Source organism: Rhinolophus ferrumequinum, chromosome 9 (genome assembly GCF_004115265.2).
Source record: "Rhinolophus ferrumequinum isolate MPI-CBG mRhiFer1 chromosome 9, mRhiFer1_v1.p, whole genome shotgun sequence".
NCBI lineage: Eukaryota > Metazoa > Chordata > Mammalia > Chiroptera > Rhinolophidae > Rhinolophus > Rhinolophus ferrumequinum.
In genome coordinates this window covers 55,624,282-55,641,756 of record NC_046292.1, presented here as the reverse complement: position 1 = coordinate 55,641,756, position 17,475 = coordinate 55,624,282, and positions in this window count along the sequence as shown.

Below are 17,475 nucleotides of genomic sequence, written 5' to 3'. Positions count from 1 at the left end.
TTTGGTCGAACTAGGACAAACCAAAAAAATATCATCTTATGTGTCTGCAGGTGGGAGAGGAATCGCCTGCTTTAGGGCGATTCTTACCTAACTTGAAATTTCTAAATAGCCACGCCACCTCTTCTTAAGTGAAAAACGGAGACTGCAAGCCCACCCAGAGGGGACATGGACCGTAGGGCTATTTGAAAGGCTAGGTGAAAGAAAGCCAGAGAGATTTGGGAGTGCGTCCTGTACCTGGCTGCGCGGGGCGCCTAAGCTAGTTGGAAGGCGCTGGGTGTGTCTCCCTAAAGCCCGAGGAGGTCAGGGAAGGAGTCTGGATCCTGTAGAGCCGAGGCCTTGATTGGAGGTCCGGGGCTGGAGAGCCCGAACACCAACTCGCCCTGACCCCCACAGTTTCCACTCACCGCGAAGAGCTGCCTAATTGGGCTGCGAGCAGCTGCGAAATTTGTAATCGCCTAATAAGCCTTCCACCTCAGTAATTCTTATCAAAAGGCATAAAACTGATATTTTCACACTCAGCTGGCACCACAGGAGCCGTTTATAAACATCCTTCATCAGTGGGATGAAATTAAACCTGCATTGACAGAGGTCTCTGAAACTCGATATTTAAAAGCAATAGATCCGAATTAGCAAATTATTACTTTAAGTAGGGAAAGTTGGTGGGGACCAACTTGACTATTGAACACTTTTCCTCTGTACTCCTCGCGGTGAGTAACCACATGTTTAAGGGAAGTTAACCTGGAGTTTCCGTGGTATTCAAGCAATCACCAGAATCTCGCAGCCTGACCGGCCCCCAGCGTTCTCACCAGCCTTAGAGGACGCAGACGCACGCGGTTCAGACCTGTGCAGACCTGAACGAGGCACAGCTGGGGCCTGGACGAAAACGTGGTCACACGAAACAAGTCCAGGATTCCCGGGCGCGCAGGTGCAGGGTCAGTGCCAGTCCTCCGGGCCCCGAGTTTTCCTGGGCGGGCGCCCCCCGGTACCCGTTCCAGCGGGCGGCGAGAAGACTGTTGGAGGGTGGAGCTGGGGGGAAGACCTCGCGACGGTAAGAAGTCGCTGCTCCGGCTGATTCTTGTGGCGACTTCTTTACCCATGAAAGTAAAAACCCAGCCAACAGCGCTCTGAAACGGCCGAGGCCACAGTTGGTTCAGGGTTAGGAGAGCGTATCTTTGGATTTTTGTCCACCCTGTCTAACCATTATAAATATTGATATGGAACGGGATTGAAGGAGATAGCTTCTAGAGGTTTATTTTTTTACAAACTTGCGAAGCTCAGAACCCGCGACACCCTTCAGAGATCGTGGAGCAAGAAACCCGCTCACCTTGGGACTTACCGGTCCCAGGCTCCTTCTCAGACTTTGTCACCCAGTTTCGGAGGAAAAGGGAGGGGCGTGTTTATTCACGCCAGAGGAGGTTGCCCAAACAAAGGTGTCTAGGGCCTCCGATTGGGACCCACTGTCTCTCCCCCATTGCGGTTTAAGGCCAAGGCTGGATGGGCTTCGGGCGAGGCTAGCGTGCAGGGCACGGGACAGCGGGAACGCACTGGCGCGCAGACCCACCCTTGGCTATCTGGCCCCTCCCGGCGTCTGTTTCGCTAACAGCAGTCGGAAGCGCAGACAGGGTCCCGTTGTCTCCCGTGGTTCTAGAAACCTAACAACCGAAAACCAAGCTCTGTACCAGGGAAAGTTCACGTGTGGACTCGGTGTTTTTCAGCTTGTGCGTTCACCTCCTCGCCCCCACCCCCACCCCCCACCCCCCGCCTCGAATGTAAGTAAAGTCGCCAGCTCGCTATCGAAGGAGAGAGGGCAAGGGTTTCTCTTTCGGCTGATAGGACCGACGCTAGGAGGGAGAGAATTAGGAGCCTTATGGAGGCCGAAATTTGGCAGGGGGCAGTCTGGGACGCTCCCGGGCTAAATGCTACTGAGCACAGCGCAAAAGTCCATTACACTATTTACTCATTGTGACATTTCCGAGCCGACAATCTCGCTTTAAGCACGCTTGTGGTTTAGAGCTGATGATTTTATAGGCATTTTTATCGTTCAGAATGAGAAACAAGCCAGGACCAGCAGAAACCTGATTCTAACCTGTTTCTACAGATCTCTGCCACAACTTTGTAAAACTCAAACTACGAGGTGGGGAGAAAAAAAAAAAAAAGAAAACAAACTCCAAAACAAACAATCAGCAGGTTTCTAACCTCTTCGACCCCACCAGCGTTTTCCTACACGTCCCAGGCGCTCAGGGCTGGTCTAGCCTGGAGCTCACTAATCTAGAAAGGGGACGTTATCCCAAGCCTCTCAGGCTTTCCTTCCTCCACCTCCCTGTTCCCCAGGGATCCCTGAGAGTCCACTAAAACTCGGCTGGGGGGGAAGGAAAGCCAAACTTAATCTGAATGCCAATACGTGGGCGTCAGACCTTGTTTCTTGAGTAGAGTGGGGTGCCGTGGTGGTAGCACGGACCTGTGTGAGCCCCTATGCACAGGCTTCCATCCTGGTTTGGTAAGAGAACGCGCGCAGCTCTGGTGGTTAGCCTGCGTGAGTGCGCCCGACACAAGCCCGCGCTGCCCCCACCCCAACCTCAGCATCGCTGTTCCTGCCCCGCATCACTTCCACGTCCCATTGTTGCTTATCCGATGTATCTTGTAAAATGATGCTTAAAAAATACAAAGTCTGCGGAATAATCTTGAGCCATAACTTTTTAAAAGTTAAATAATTTTTTATATAGATTTCTGCTGCAGAAGACTGGTTCTTGTAACTGTGGCAGTGGTTTTTTCCTTTCCTTTCTCTGCTTCCCCTCTCGCTTCTTTTCTCCTTCCCTGCTTGCCTGTCTTCCTTCCCGGGAGGGAGCTCAGTGTTTAAAAAAAGCCAGGCAAGGTGTTATTATAGTAAGAGTACGGGATTTGAAGTTACTCAAACTATAATGGATTTTTGAGCAATTTATTTAACATCTCGGTTTTCTCATCCGTAAAATGGAAATGACAGCACTGATGAAGTTGAAACGAGTCCGGACATACATACCGTAGGTCCTCAATGAATGCAATCTTCTTCCGCTCCTCCTGTGTCCTTCGCTGCCCTAGAGAAGTCTGGACGCAGAGGCGTCACCAAATCCTCATTCCCCAGGTGAAAGGGACAGGCCGGTGCCCCTCCGCCTCGACCTCGAGATTCTAGCTGGCCATTTCCTGTTCACCAGATCCTGTCGCCAACGCCAGACGAGCCTCTCAGGGTTGCAGAGGTTGTGGAGAAGATCGGGCTGGAGTCACCTCTACCTTGGCATCTCCACCCAAGGGCGCACGATGAACATTTTCTCCCCTTTTGTCACTGGTTTCTTTGGGGGTTAATCTGGTGCATTTAAATGCTCGGCACCCTGACTTCCGTCGGTTTGTGCAAACTTATGAATATTGTGAAAGTGGCAGTAATCATAGCTGTTGCTTACTCCTTATCAAATGCCGCACTGGCGCTGAAGCGCGTAACCCTGCTTCAGTACCTTGCCTAAGGCCATTTCACCAGGCTGGGTCGGAATATGTCGATGTCCGACTTTCTTTTTTAAAGGCCCGCCTTTTAACCATTCTCTTCTGTTGTACTCTTTGCAGGGAGTTCAAAAACGGATACTTTTAATTAATGGGTTTATTTACCCCAACTCAAGATTGTTCTTTACATAGTTCAGTTGACCTGGGTTGCGGCTCCAACGCAGGTGGTCCAACTGCCAGCTTCTTGCCCCGCCTGGCTTCAGGCTGAGCTGCAGGTATCTGTCTGGTGGGAAAGAGCGCCCCCTTACCACCTCAACTCTCGCTGTGCAGATGTTAAGGAGCATAAAATGGTTTGGAGTGTCAAATAAACCAGTCACAAAGGGGAAAAAGGAGCCAAGCTTTCAAACCCGCAATAAAATCTTTCTCTCCTTTTCTTTGCAAACTACAGAATCTAGTGGCTAATCATCAGCGAGTGGATCAAAGTCTGGACTGAATGCGACCACGGTTCTCCGTACCTCTTGCGGTGCAAAGGCTGGCGCTCACTTCTGGAACTTACCTTTTTGTTTCTGCAGCAGTTCGGGTCACTGTGTGGAGTCCGCAGAATCCGTGGTGCCCGGCTTGGGCAGTGCACAGGGTACCTCGCTGCACCCTCTCTTACTACTCCAGAAAAATTCTTTAGAAATAGTTTATCTGCAACAAACAGGTGAATAAAGTCAACCCCAACAGATCTTCCCTCAGCTCCAGGCTGCGAGCACCCTGGAGGCAGGAACCAAGTGCTTTTCCGATTCTCTGGTGGCACCTATTTAAATGTCTGCCACCGGGAAATGAAGGATGGCTTTTTAAATGAAAGTGTGTGCTGGCAGGTACAGAGAGGGTTTCGCACCTTTCTCTGTATTCTTAGTTCTAGATTCTTCTTTACATTGGCACCATCTTGCCAAAACCTGAATCTTTTAATTCCTAGAAGGCAAGAAAGCTCACAGAGATTCTAACAATTTAAGTTGTGGGAATTCTCGGGTTCCACTTTCTTTTAGGGCGAGGGACTTGTAATCTCCAATGGATCCTCAGGTTCAGTGATTCATTTTGGCCCCTCTGGAGAATTCTTCAGACCTCAATGTTTGCAATTAAATTGGAAACCCACTCTGGATGCCTAAGAGACCTCAGTTACAAAGGAGGAGGCTATTGGGAATTTGAGTAGGAGTGTGTTCTGGACCCAGGAAATCTGGGTAAGCCTCCATGGACCCACCCTGATTGGCACATGTAGAAATGCTGTGCGTGTTGCCCAGACACAAGTTGTCATAAGTTTTGCCCTGCCCCAGGGCAAGAAGGTAGTGGTGATGGGAGACGGGATGGAAGCTGGGGTCACTCAGAGTTAGATGCTGGTGCTGTCAGGCCTGCCTGGCCAGGAAAGGAGATGCACCACTGGGTACAGTCTGCCAAAAAAGGTAGAGGATCACGGAGGAGATGTGCAGGCTGTAGACAATTCCCCTCTCTGTGCCAGGTCAGAATCACATGTTGTCGGTGCCTCATCCCAGTTTCTCCCCAGTTGCAGTGGGTCCAAAGCAGGAACAGGTCCTGACCAGGATCAGTACCCTCGGGACTCTGAGGCTAGGGCCCCGGGAGTCCTGGAAAAGGGTTACAAGGGGTTTCTCGACCTGGAATGGGTACACCAACCCCCCATGAAGTTGAATTTACCCTAACACCAATGGGGACAACACTAGGCTTTATCTTGAAGATTCTGATCTCTAGGCAGACACACCAAGAAGGGCTGCAAATCCAGACACAGATGCTGCAAGCATACAAATGTGGCAAAAATCCTTTTAAATGTGTTTATTACCGCTCATTCCCTTGGAATAGCCACCCCTTCCTCTGAAAGGAGTCAAGGGCATTTTTTAAAAGCGCATCTTCTCACTGCACCACCTTTCAGGAATCACGACTTGACTCGGCTCAGCACTTCATAGTTTGCATTTATTATTATTTTTGAGTTTGAGTCACCAGAAACAATTGGCAGCAGTCTCTTGTGAAGCTTTTAATACATACAATGCCTTTTGAAGGTTGCTTTGTCTGTCCCCTTCCCTTCAGAATACTTCTGCCCTGCTTCAATAATTAATTTTAGGGATATTGTGGGGAAAACCTCTTGCATTAAACACGTATACGTGTCTTTTAAAGATTAGGGTGGAAAAAAATAGTAAACTAAGCCATAATTCCCGATTATTTACACTGCTCCCCTACAAAGGAGGATGTCTTTTTTTTCGGAAAAAGACTGCATTTTGAGATGAATGTGTACATGTACGTAGCAACCCTTTAATAAAAAATACCATTTATCATTTAGCATCGCCCAGATTTCACATGTTGTATATTCCTTACAATCACCTGTGAGCTAAAATATTATTCTGTCCAAGTCACAGATGGGGAACCTAAAACTCAGAGAGGAGGCCCAAGTTCTCACGCAAATTAGTGGCAAAGTCTGGATGCAAACCCATTCCGAGGTCTTAACTATTGTGCTATATATACAGGATATTTTGTGAGCCTTTCAGGGTATGAAGCCCCCCCCCCCCCCCACGGCTGGTTGGACGTAAGGCTCCTCCTTTTCTCCTCAAAGTCTCAAGAAGCGGGAATTCTTCTAGGAGCTGCGGGCGGGGTAGCGGTGGCGGGAGAAAGGGGGTGGGTGCAGGCGAGGCTGGAGGGACCTGACTGCGCTGTCGATTATGTAGGACTCAGACGCACATGCGGAGGCCGCGGGAACGACGGGCTAGAGGGATGGGAAGCTGCTAGGGGAGGGGGGTAGATCGCGTGCTGGGCGAACATTTTCTCATCTCCCGCTGGTCATAAATATTGTTGCATTTCCTTGGTAACCCCCAGCCCTGGGCGGAGGCCAAAAGGCGGCCTCCTGTGCGGGCTGAGACCCTTCCCGGCCTGCGGAGGCCTGGGCTGGCTCGGACGGCGCCTGCTTTTGGAGGCGACCTCCCGGGAACCGCCCCAGAGCCCCGCAGCCCTCGCGGCGTTCAGGGCCGGGTTCTGCAGTCCCTTTGGTCTCGGTCCCGGCGGCGGCGGCCCCGGGGCAAGCCGGGAGCGTCCGCAACGCGCGGTGCACCTCGGGGAGGCGTCCTGGCGGGTACGCGCCGCGCGGGGCGGGAGACGAGCTCCGACGGCCCCGACGGCCCCGAAACGTGCTCTAGCCCCAAAGCAGGCGAGAGACCCTGCATGAACCCCCACATCACTAGTCCAAACTCGGGGAGAAGGTGGAAGGAGGGTGGCCGCGGCTCTGAGCGCCCGGATGTCTGCCCCAGGCCAGGCCCCGAGTCAGGCCCGTCGCCCAGGTGGGTTTGACCACAGCCCTCCTCGCGCCCTTTCACGTGGGCGACCTTAGAGGGGAGGCTTGGGTTTCAAATGGAAACATTCGTCTGCTGGAATCAGACCTGGCTCCCAGAGGATGTTAAGACTTTTCCTAACTGAGAGAGTAAGCGCCTGAAGGAGACCCAACCAAGTCCCATGCCCTTCCTCCCCTCAACCGTATCTCCGGGTAAATAGGTAGGTAAATCTTGCTGAACCCTTCCAGAGCCCCGGAGTGCACGTCCTGGGCCCTCACAGAAAGCTGTTAAAAGAAGAGGGAAAACCAAAACCCAAGCCAACAACAAAGAAGGCGATGGGCAAAGCCTGATTAGGCCGGAACCGCCTGTGGCTGAGCTGTTTAGAGAAGAGGACCGGCTCGGGATGCTGCAGTCGGGAATGGAGGCTGGGGCGGGGGACAGAGGGACCCGAGGCCCCTTCCGGTGCCGAAGGACTAGCTTCCTTCGGGCGCTGAGTCTATGCAGGCAGGCCGGGGTCCTGCAGAGGTGGGTCCTACGGGCGTGGGGCCTGACCTGGGCTCAGTTGAGGCAGGGTTGGAGCCCAGTGAGGGCCTGCCTCTCCAGGTCTTGAATAAGAGTTTCTTCTACTTGGCCTTCGTTTCTGTGCCAGCCATAGGTAGCCATTTGGCCCCTGGTACTTTTCATGTTGTTATGTGATGCTTGGGCAAATACTTGTAACTGACCAGGCACTTGTATACAGCTCTTCTAAAAGGAGTTTGTGTGTGTGTGTGTGTGTGTGTGTGTGTGTGTGTGAGAGAGAGAGAGAGAGAGAGAGAGAGAGAGAGAGAGAGAGAGAGATATTTTTCTGGGCTGATAGGAGTGTTTTCAGTTCCAAATGATAAATAGGAGCCCTTAGATATACTAAATTTGTTAGGTAAAATCAAGTACTTATTTTCTTCTCATATGATTACTTTTTTAATGTACATAAAAATTATATTTTTAATTTCAGCCACCGTGATAGAGGTTTAATGCCAACACATAAGGGGAAGCCAAAACGAAAATACTTGGATACCAACTTTAGTTTGGAAAAATATCAGTAGCATTTCTTATTTGACAAGGAAATGTATTTGTTCAGTCTTTTTCTTTTGCTTTTCTTTTTTCAGTTGGCAAGGGCATCATTTTTAATGTATATCCCATGTTTATTGTTTCTGTTTGGTACTGTGGTCATTTGAAGCACATCTGTTTCTGATATTGTTCCTGTGTTAAGCACACACTATTTTGTTAGCAAGATTTTACACCATCTGTTTAAGAAAATTCTTGCCAGTGCTATTTGATGCCCAGTTGAACTTTAGCCAAACTTCTTCATTTTATAATGTTCTCTCAGTCCTGAGCATATATAATACACTTTAATGAAATTATGCTTTTATACTTGCTGACAGACATCAGAAACACATTTGCCCAGGTCAATAGCAGATTAGCTAAATGTTGGATAGGAGAGACCATATTAAAATAGTAAAGATGTTGAAAAAGAAAAATATTTGGAAACAAAATTGTTAAATTAGAATCAAATAATCACCCAAATAAACAACTGCTACACACACACACACACACACACACACACACGTGCTCAAAACCTCCCCCCACACCACACACAAGAATTTGGACATGACTATTGGGAATTTATAGTTCTGATGATTTATGTATTTTTCATTATATATATTAAACTTAGGAATTTGTATTTTTGACATTATACTCAGGGGTGTAACAACTCAGGGGTTAAACCATTTAAAAATGGTTTAAAAATAATAAAGTAGAATAACATTGTAATGTGACTATCAAATATATATTAAATGTAACACAAACACATGAACTTAATCATTGAGCCTAATGTGGTATTTTTTTTTATCTTGTGGCCATTCATAAAAGTTTTTCACTGTATTATCAAAAGGTAACAGGTGATATTTGCTACTTCTGAGTTCTCTAAAAGTAGAGCTATTTGTGACAATTCAAAAAAAGGTTTAAGTATCTATATTTGAGGTCTAAGCATATATATCTAACAGTGGCATAACTACAGGGTTAGAATTGGCTTGAAAAAGTGAACACTGGCTGTATGTTTTCAAATATCTTTTCTGAAACACAACACCCCTGTTGATACACTGACCTGTTTTGTTTACATGCAATCTGTGTACCCCAGTGTCAAGCCTTAAAAGTGATAATTTTGCATGATATTTTAATTATAAGCCCAGAAATATAAACCTTGACACTTGAGTTAATATTCTTCTGTCGTTCATTCCTGGAAATTAGTGTTCTTTGACAAAGAAGTTTCCTTTGAGATCTGCCAAAAACAGGTTGTCACACTCTTTGAGTTGTTACCTGGACAGACAGACTGCTTTTATTGCAGATGCTCTGATTATAGGTGTGTCCATTATATAACTGATTAGGGGTGTATAGTCTTTTTCTATTTGTTTCTTTAGAAAAACAAATCTTTGTTTTGGTGTATTTAATTTCTAAATAAAATGTATCCATGGTAATATGGGTAATTGATTATTTATGCAAGACATTGGAATTCAGTACCTTGTTACTGTGAGATAAATTTGGTTATAGAAAGGGCATCAGTCTCAACATTTCTGCCTACATATACTTCTAAAAAATTATTTATCAAGATCTATATTTTCCTTAAACTCTTAATTCAGATGTGCTGAAATGTAACCTTACAAATTTCTTTTTCAATAACTGATGTTACAAAAAAGCAAACATTATGAATCTTCATATGTCTAGCTCCAGTTAATCTGCTTAGACTATTTAATGAATGAAAAAACAAACCTGACTTAATCAATCTGGAGTTCTGTGCCAATTTTCCATGTGCCTCTTTAAGGTATAATGCCTTTTCCTACACATGCTTAGTTAATAGTTTTACTCACGTAAAACCTGGGATTAGAAGAATAATTAGACATATTTTCTTCAAAAAACATTTTGCAGTTATATCAGTATAAAAGGGAGATGGTCTCAAAATGATTGTCGTGATTACTGAAAGAAAACTACATACATCTTTGTGAATTCAATTTCTCAAGCACCTATACAGGGTACCAGGTGCTGGGGATACAAAGAAGAGTAAGACATAAGTGGTTCTTGCTCTCAGAAAATTCCCAGTTCATTAAGGACACTGGCAAAAATACAACTAGTTCATCCCTGCAATTCTGTTATGATTTTGATCTACTCCTTGGGTTTTCAATTGGTAAAGTATCAGATTATCTCACCACAATATATTCTAGATGTTTTTAAAAATTTTTATATGCTATCATTTTTGTGGAACAAAAGTGAATCTCCAGAAGGCTATGTAGCTCCTGAGATAACCATACTTTCTGTACTTTTTCAATTGTGGGAAAGGGACAACATTAACATGCTATTCCTAAAACATCTCTCCAATTATTTTGAGTTTTGCATCACTGTTATTCCTTTGGTCTGTTGTAGAAGCTGTTGAAAGAGTAGTGGTGGGGCACCGTAGTAGAGATAGAAAAAAATTTTAGGTTTGTTTAATTCTAAAATCTGAAACAGCTCTATTCCTCTTGCCTTTTCCCTCTCTTCTACAAAATAATTTTACATTTTTATCACTGAAAACTTATAGATGATTGGGAGAGAAGAGGAGGATTCTACAAAGACTATCATTTAAAGTAATGGATGACTGAAGTCGACATTTGCTATTTTTTCCCAACATACATTTTCTAGCTTTTAGAATGAATTGTCCTAAAATTACAAGGCTGAGTTTGTTTTTCATACAAACAAATTGGGAATTGTTTAGCAGATTTTTTAAAAAAAAGTTAAATGTTTTTGTTTATGGAAAGTTTTGTTGGGAATGTAGAGTAAAAAATGTAGATGTAAAGTTTCTTTAGCACTTACAAGAATTACAGCCAAGTTAAATTTAATTACTGTTTCTAATACTTTTAGAGATTAAAGTATAATTTTCTTCTTTAATATACACTGATGAAAAATATCAGGAGAGAAAGGAGCAATCATTTGATTGAATTAATTGAATGCCTTTTAGCCTTGAGAAAACATCGCATTTTAATTTCTTCTGTTTAATCATGGTTTTTGGAGTAAGTCTGTATTATGCTTTCCTTTTAGAGGATATTGCATCTCATTTTGCCTCACCATAATCACAGATCTGTTTATGTGACCAATTGATTCCTACTGGCTGTTATCACACACTTTATTTTTGATACTCTCCATTTTCCTCAACCCCTTCCTTCATAGAAAGGCAGAATGCTGGTGAAAGTTCTTAGAGTTGGTCTGCTGATCTGTATTTCAGTTTTAGGCCCTTAGATTTTTACCTGTGTGATGACCTTGGGAAAGTCACATAACTTTCTGAGCCCCAGTTTCTCTATTTTTGGGGGAGTGATAGGGTTATCAGAGAAGTTATAATTGGAAATCTTTCTTGCTTTTAATGGTATATCGCTATTCATAGATTTTCAAGAGCTTTTCTCAAACCGGATTTGGAATCTTAGTTGTGACAGTCCTCCAAAAGGAAATTTTTCTTCAGGTTATATCTCTGTTTAAGAGTATCATCACATGTACTTACTTTCAACTAAAAGTTATGTATTCTTCACAGAAAATCCTTATTTTGTAAATATATTTTAGTGCTCTATTGATGCTCAATATACAATAAGAGCAATTGTTAAATTGCACGTCATTAAAAAAAAAAAAGAGTACCATTACGTCAAAGTTTATTTACTGAAATCAAGTAGAAGCTTAATTCGGTCCCTAACTAACAGCAGCAGTTCCTTCTCCAAAGCTAGGCAAAATTATCTTAAGAGATGTCAACTCTGACTCTAGTCCAGATATGAATCCAAATCTAACAAAATGAGGATTTCCAAAATAGGCTTGCTCATTCTTTTCACTTTTCCTCCCTCAACCTTTAAAGTCTAACTGATACGCGGCCTTGTCCTTGAGCATTTCCATTCAAGCTGAAGATGATTTCTCTTTTCTTCGAGCAACCATATTCATTGAGTTAGGCAGTTGCTTGGTTATTTAGTTAGCACTTACTGCAGGCACAGCTCAATGTGATTCTCCTAATGCTATAGCTCTGGCATCTTATTCTTGGTGATTCAGCCTTGGAGTTTGATGTTAAATAAACTCCACTGATGACACAGATGAGGCAGCACTAGGAACTGGAAACATTGATCTACTGGTAATAGGTCATTTACTAATAAGCTCAACTTATTCTACGTTCTGTCCTTTATTTCAAGAAGACTTCTCACCCACCATGGCTATGACATGTTTTGTTGTGTTTTTTTTTTTTCCTGATAGTCACAATTAATTTGGACTGAAATGGTCACCCTCTAGTCAGGACTTTTAGCAGGCAGTTGCAGGGCAGTGGACTAAAGTCAAGGATGAAGACTGTAAGCATGGAAGAGATTAAAGGGAACTAGGACACTGTAGGCTTGGTCTGGAGCGTGACGATATTTTATTTTCGAAAAATACATGTTTTTTAAAAAAGTTATCCAACGTATCTCCTGACATTTATGGTGGTAAAAACATCGGCATGGCATACTTTCTTTTTTAGGTGGTCGACATCTCAGTAGCAGCTGGGTAGAACAGAAGTCTGGTCATTTTTTTCTACCTGGGATCTGCAGCCCATTCACATCTGCAAGGGATTGCTTCCATTCTCTGCAAGGTATAGATTATTTCCATATATAATAATTCTGTATGTATATCTTTTTTCAACTCATCTAGGCCTTTGTATGAATTGATCTAATTGGTTATCAGTGTCCGTTGCCCAAATATTAATAGATGAGAGTGATAAATACTGCAGTTGCCTTACCAACATCTATTCATTACCATTTTGTGGTAGCCATGTTGTTTAATTAGGATTGACTCCAACCCACAGTCCAGGAGTGGCAGACTAATGGAAGTCAGCCAGTCCTCACTGTGACTGATTCAGGGATGGTTACAGGAACTTAGGCTCCATGAAGACAGGGAATCTGTTTTGTTCATGGCTATATGTCCAGTGCCAAGAATAGTACCTGACGTACAGTAGGTGATCAATAAATATTTGTTGAAAGAATGAATGAACCAAGATTGATCAAAATGGTCCTTGGAAGTATTGTTTGATGCTCAGAATGTTGGAAAGTCCCTGTTTCCTCTAGATATAAACTAGGAACCATGCAGCAAATGTATCCATCTTGTGGCCATGGAAGAAAAGCCCAAGGATGAAATAAACATGGAGGAGGGAGGAGGGCAAAGGTGAGAAAATGAGAAAAAGAAGCTCCAGTTAACCTGTACCTCCACACTATCCCTGTGGTTTAAACGATCTTGAATTAGATTTTTCGGTTCAACCAAGAGTATCCTAATAATATACCAAGAATGGTTCAGGTGTATAGCAAAGAACAATGAACACATTTATTAGCTCTTTTCCTATACATATTGATTCTTCAGGCTAAGAGTTTAAAGACTTGAATATAAAAAAACCACATGACAATCTTTGACTGAATTACGGTTTTTGGTTAAAAACTCCAGGAAAGGGGCCAGCCCGGTGGCTCAGGCGGTTAGAGCTCTATGCTCCTAACTCTGAAGGCTGCCGGTTCGATTCCCACATGGGCCAGTGGGCTCTCAACCACAAGGTTGCCAGTTCAACTCCTCGAGTCCCGCAAGGGATGGTGGGCTCCTCGCCCGGCAACTAGAAAATGGCTACTGAACCTGGAGCTGAGCTGCGCCCTCCACAAATAAGACTGAAAGGACAACGACTTGAAGCTGAACAGCACCCTCCACAACTAAGATTGAAAGGACAACAACTTGACTTGGAAAACAGTCCTGGAAGTACACAGTGTTCCCCAATAAAGTCCTGTTCCCCTTCCCCAATAAAATCTTTAAAAAAAAACAAACAAAAAAAACACTCCAGGACATGTGAAATCTAAACAGTTTTCATGTTGTGGTCGAGCCAGATCCCCTTTAACAAATTAACAAATAGTTTAAAAAATATAATTCAGTTTTTATAGATCCAGGGGCTTAATGAGTATTAGGTAATACATAGAAAACTAGATATGTTACTTTTAGGTAAATTTCAGTTATGTGGCTTTTTACTTTCCCTGAATTTGATATAATAAGAGCATATTTATTTAGAACACAGTGATTATACATAGTGCTAAATAAAACAGCTGAAGTGGCTTTAATCTAGCTATAATATAGAATGTCATTTTCTTTGTTGATCAGAAATAAGGCATCACTGTTATCTTCTTTTTTGTTACATATTGAAAATCTATTTGAAAAATTTTTAAGTCTGTGGTAGAATTGTAGCCTTAGGCTCTCCTCCAAAAGTAATTACCAATTTTTAACTCAAATCTGTAATAATTTGAGCTTAACTTGAAGCTAAGTCTATAGTTTTCATTCCATATGAGAGAATGTTAATGGGAGCTCAGAATTTAAACTTTGAAAACTGTGTATTCCTGAGTGCCATTTGAAAACCAAAGTGAGAGAGGTAATGGTGACTTATAATTGTCATTAAATAGATTACCTTCCATGATCTTATCCCCCATTCTGATTTAAATACGTGACCTTAGTGTTTGGCTGGCACTTTGTACATTCCTCTATCTGCTACCTTATTGTCCAGATGTGCTTATCTGATTCCTTCATTAACTTAAAGACTTTTTGAGGGCAGTTACTCTGTCTTATGGAACTTGAGATTCCGAGTGTCTCAAATAATGGCTGTACTGTGTTTAATGAACAAATGAATGGATCGATGAATAAATGAATGTCTGTTCTTTTTGATGGGATCTCAATGCAAATAACTTTGGTCACCAAGTAGTAATATGAATGTGGAAAGGGGCCCAATAAAATACAGTAGGGAGTGGTATGCCTGTGACATACCGTACTTATGCACATTCAGATTAATTTTGTTTTTAAAAACCCGAGTGTCAAGACACTTACGAGAATTGCTAGTTTGGGATCCCTGCATTAGGTCTTCTTTTAAAAAAATCTGAGCTTAGCATTAAAAGACTCAGATCTGCTAATTACTAGCCTTGTTTCTATGCCTGTTTCTTTTTTAGTTTAGAAAATGAAGATAATAACTTATTTGACCAACTTATAGTGTCATGGCGATGATCAAATGAGATAATATATCAGTGATACTTTTTAAAATGTAAAACAGTAAACAAATCTTGGGTAACTTTATGAATTTCTAGAGCCTAAATTGTGCGGGGACATTCTAAATGCAAACAAAAAGCCAAAGTGATAAGGACTCATTAGCACTTAGGGACCATAATGAGGAAGTCTGATAGTGGTTTCTGTTATAATTCATATTTAAAGTCAAGTGACTTGATTTGATAGTGTGCAACCTAGGGATTTATAACTTCTTGGACTTTCTAAAGAGTACCTATATAAAATGAGGTCTAACATGACATCCTACTAAGAGAAAACACCTTGGGAAGTTCTGGTGGAATGGGAAATGGGACAGACACTGCTGGAACTAGGGTACATACCTACAGAGGTTGATTACATGTCTCCCAAAGAATCTGTGCTGGTTGCTGATCTTCCGTGATGGCCAGGCCTTTAGGAAGGCGAAGTCTAAAACCCTCCTATGGGGAAGGAAAAAGCTGTGGCACTAAGGATCCTCCTCCCCTAAGAGGGAGAGTCCTCCAAAAGGAAATTTTTCTTCAGGTTATATCTCTGTTTAAGAGTACCATCATGTGTACTTATTGAGTTTCAACTAAAAGTCATGTATTCTTCACAGAAAATCCTTACTTTGTAAATGTATTTTCGTGTTCTGTTGATACTCAAATCTAATTTTCTTACAGCCTTCAAAATATGTTTTAAAGTACTTGTTTGTTTCTCTTCTTCAAGGTTACTAAGTCTGATTAAGGATATAGAATTTAATTCAACCCTGAAAGTAGACATAGGCAAATGCTCCAAAATCTCAAAGTAAATAAAGCAGATTATTAAAAAGCAAAAGAATTAAGAATAAAGCTAAATTATGATAAATAGTTTAACTATAAACACTCTAGCAAACTTTTAAAATAAACCTTTGTGAGTTTCTTGAAAGGTAAAAAGTCCATTAAAACATATTTTTCTTAGTTCTTATTGTTATTGTCTTATTCATAGTAGTTTCTCAATAAATACTTGTTGCATAAATGAATAAATTCAGGGTGAGACCCTGAAGGATGTGGAAATACAGTGGGAAAAAAATGACATTTCCTTCCTACATGCTATGACCCTATGGAGCTGATGACTATAGTTTTAATTTAAGAAACAAACAATATAACGCACAGGGCTGGAAGAATTGAAAAAAACCAAAAAACAAAACAAAACCCTCAAAGGCAAATAAACACTATTTAGAAGTTGTTGGCTTCAGTCAGTTGTAAATCCTAAATCCTTAACCTTAAATATTTACTATCTCTCTCACTTTTAGCACAAACATGGTATTTACAAAAATGTTTTGTGAAGAGGTTTTCCACATATATCAATTATTTCTAGCTACTAGCTAATCTGGTATTTTAGATCAGAGAAAAATAAATTACCAAATGGCTTGCTTTTCATGATGCAGCTGAAGTTTCCATCTTTAGGGCAGTATTTTGTGTTTCTAAGTAACCATCAAATCATCAGTTCACCATTTTTTAATTTACAAAATATTTTTAAGCTGTTGGATACGTAACTGAGTCATTAACTCAGAGTCTGATAAAGTATTTATACTTCCTTTTTTGCTAAACTTTAAATTGTCTAAATGCTTTTGAGAATTTTCTTTGGGGTATTGCCATTTTTCTTTATATTGAGTTACATACTGTTCACTTGTTTTACGATATTTTCCAATTTGTGGATTTACATGGGGCAAATACTCCTCATAGATTACTTTTTGCCTGGTTCTTAAGAAATAAAGAATGTATTAAAATAAATTTTTATGTGTTAATAAATTTTTATGATACGGAAAGAAACCTTATGGAAGTTTGTGTTTTAATGTAAAGCATAGTAATCTCTTATTTTTGTGAATGTCTCTTAGTATGTACATCTGCCCTAAATAGAACTAAGAGGAAATTAAAAACTTCAATGTGAGAGCTTGTGAAAATGATGAAATCCAGGGCGTAAATATATATTATGATATTTGCAAGCCAGAAATTCACAAGTCATGCTTCAGCTCTGCTAGTTGAAACTTTCTATTTTATATTCCATTCATCTAAACCCGTCTCACTATTTTAGTAACTGTTGGATTTTAAAATTAGTAATTGTTGTACTAATTTCAGCACTAATTAAAAAATTCGTACTAGTTTTAAAATTAGTAATTGTTTCATTTTATAAACTTTATAATAAATGCTATCTTCCGGTGCTTGCCTCTCTTTGGCTTAGACTCTGGTTGTAGAAAGTATTTCATGGTGTAGTTAATTGGGAAAGTCTTTAGTTCTCTGGCGTGGGCACTGAGTTCTAGTGCACACAGTTAGGGTGGAGGACTTTCCTGAACTGAATGTGGCACTTTGTTTTTGGCTTAGGTTCTTTTCACGATGCACTCACGTGAGGCTTACCAGTTGGCAACCTTCTAGGCTCTCTGATGGTCAGCAGTTCTGGCAAAAGTGTAATAGACTAAAGGCACATGTATTAGTAATTCTAGAGACTTTCCAGGATATTGGTGGTTTTTAAAGAAAGCTTTTAATATACAGTACACACAGTTTTAAACATGTTCATTTCTGATCCTTTTAGATTGGAGGCCTAGTATCTTTGTTCCTCCTAGTAAGACTTTAAGTGTAGG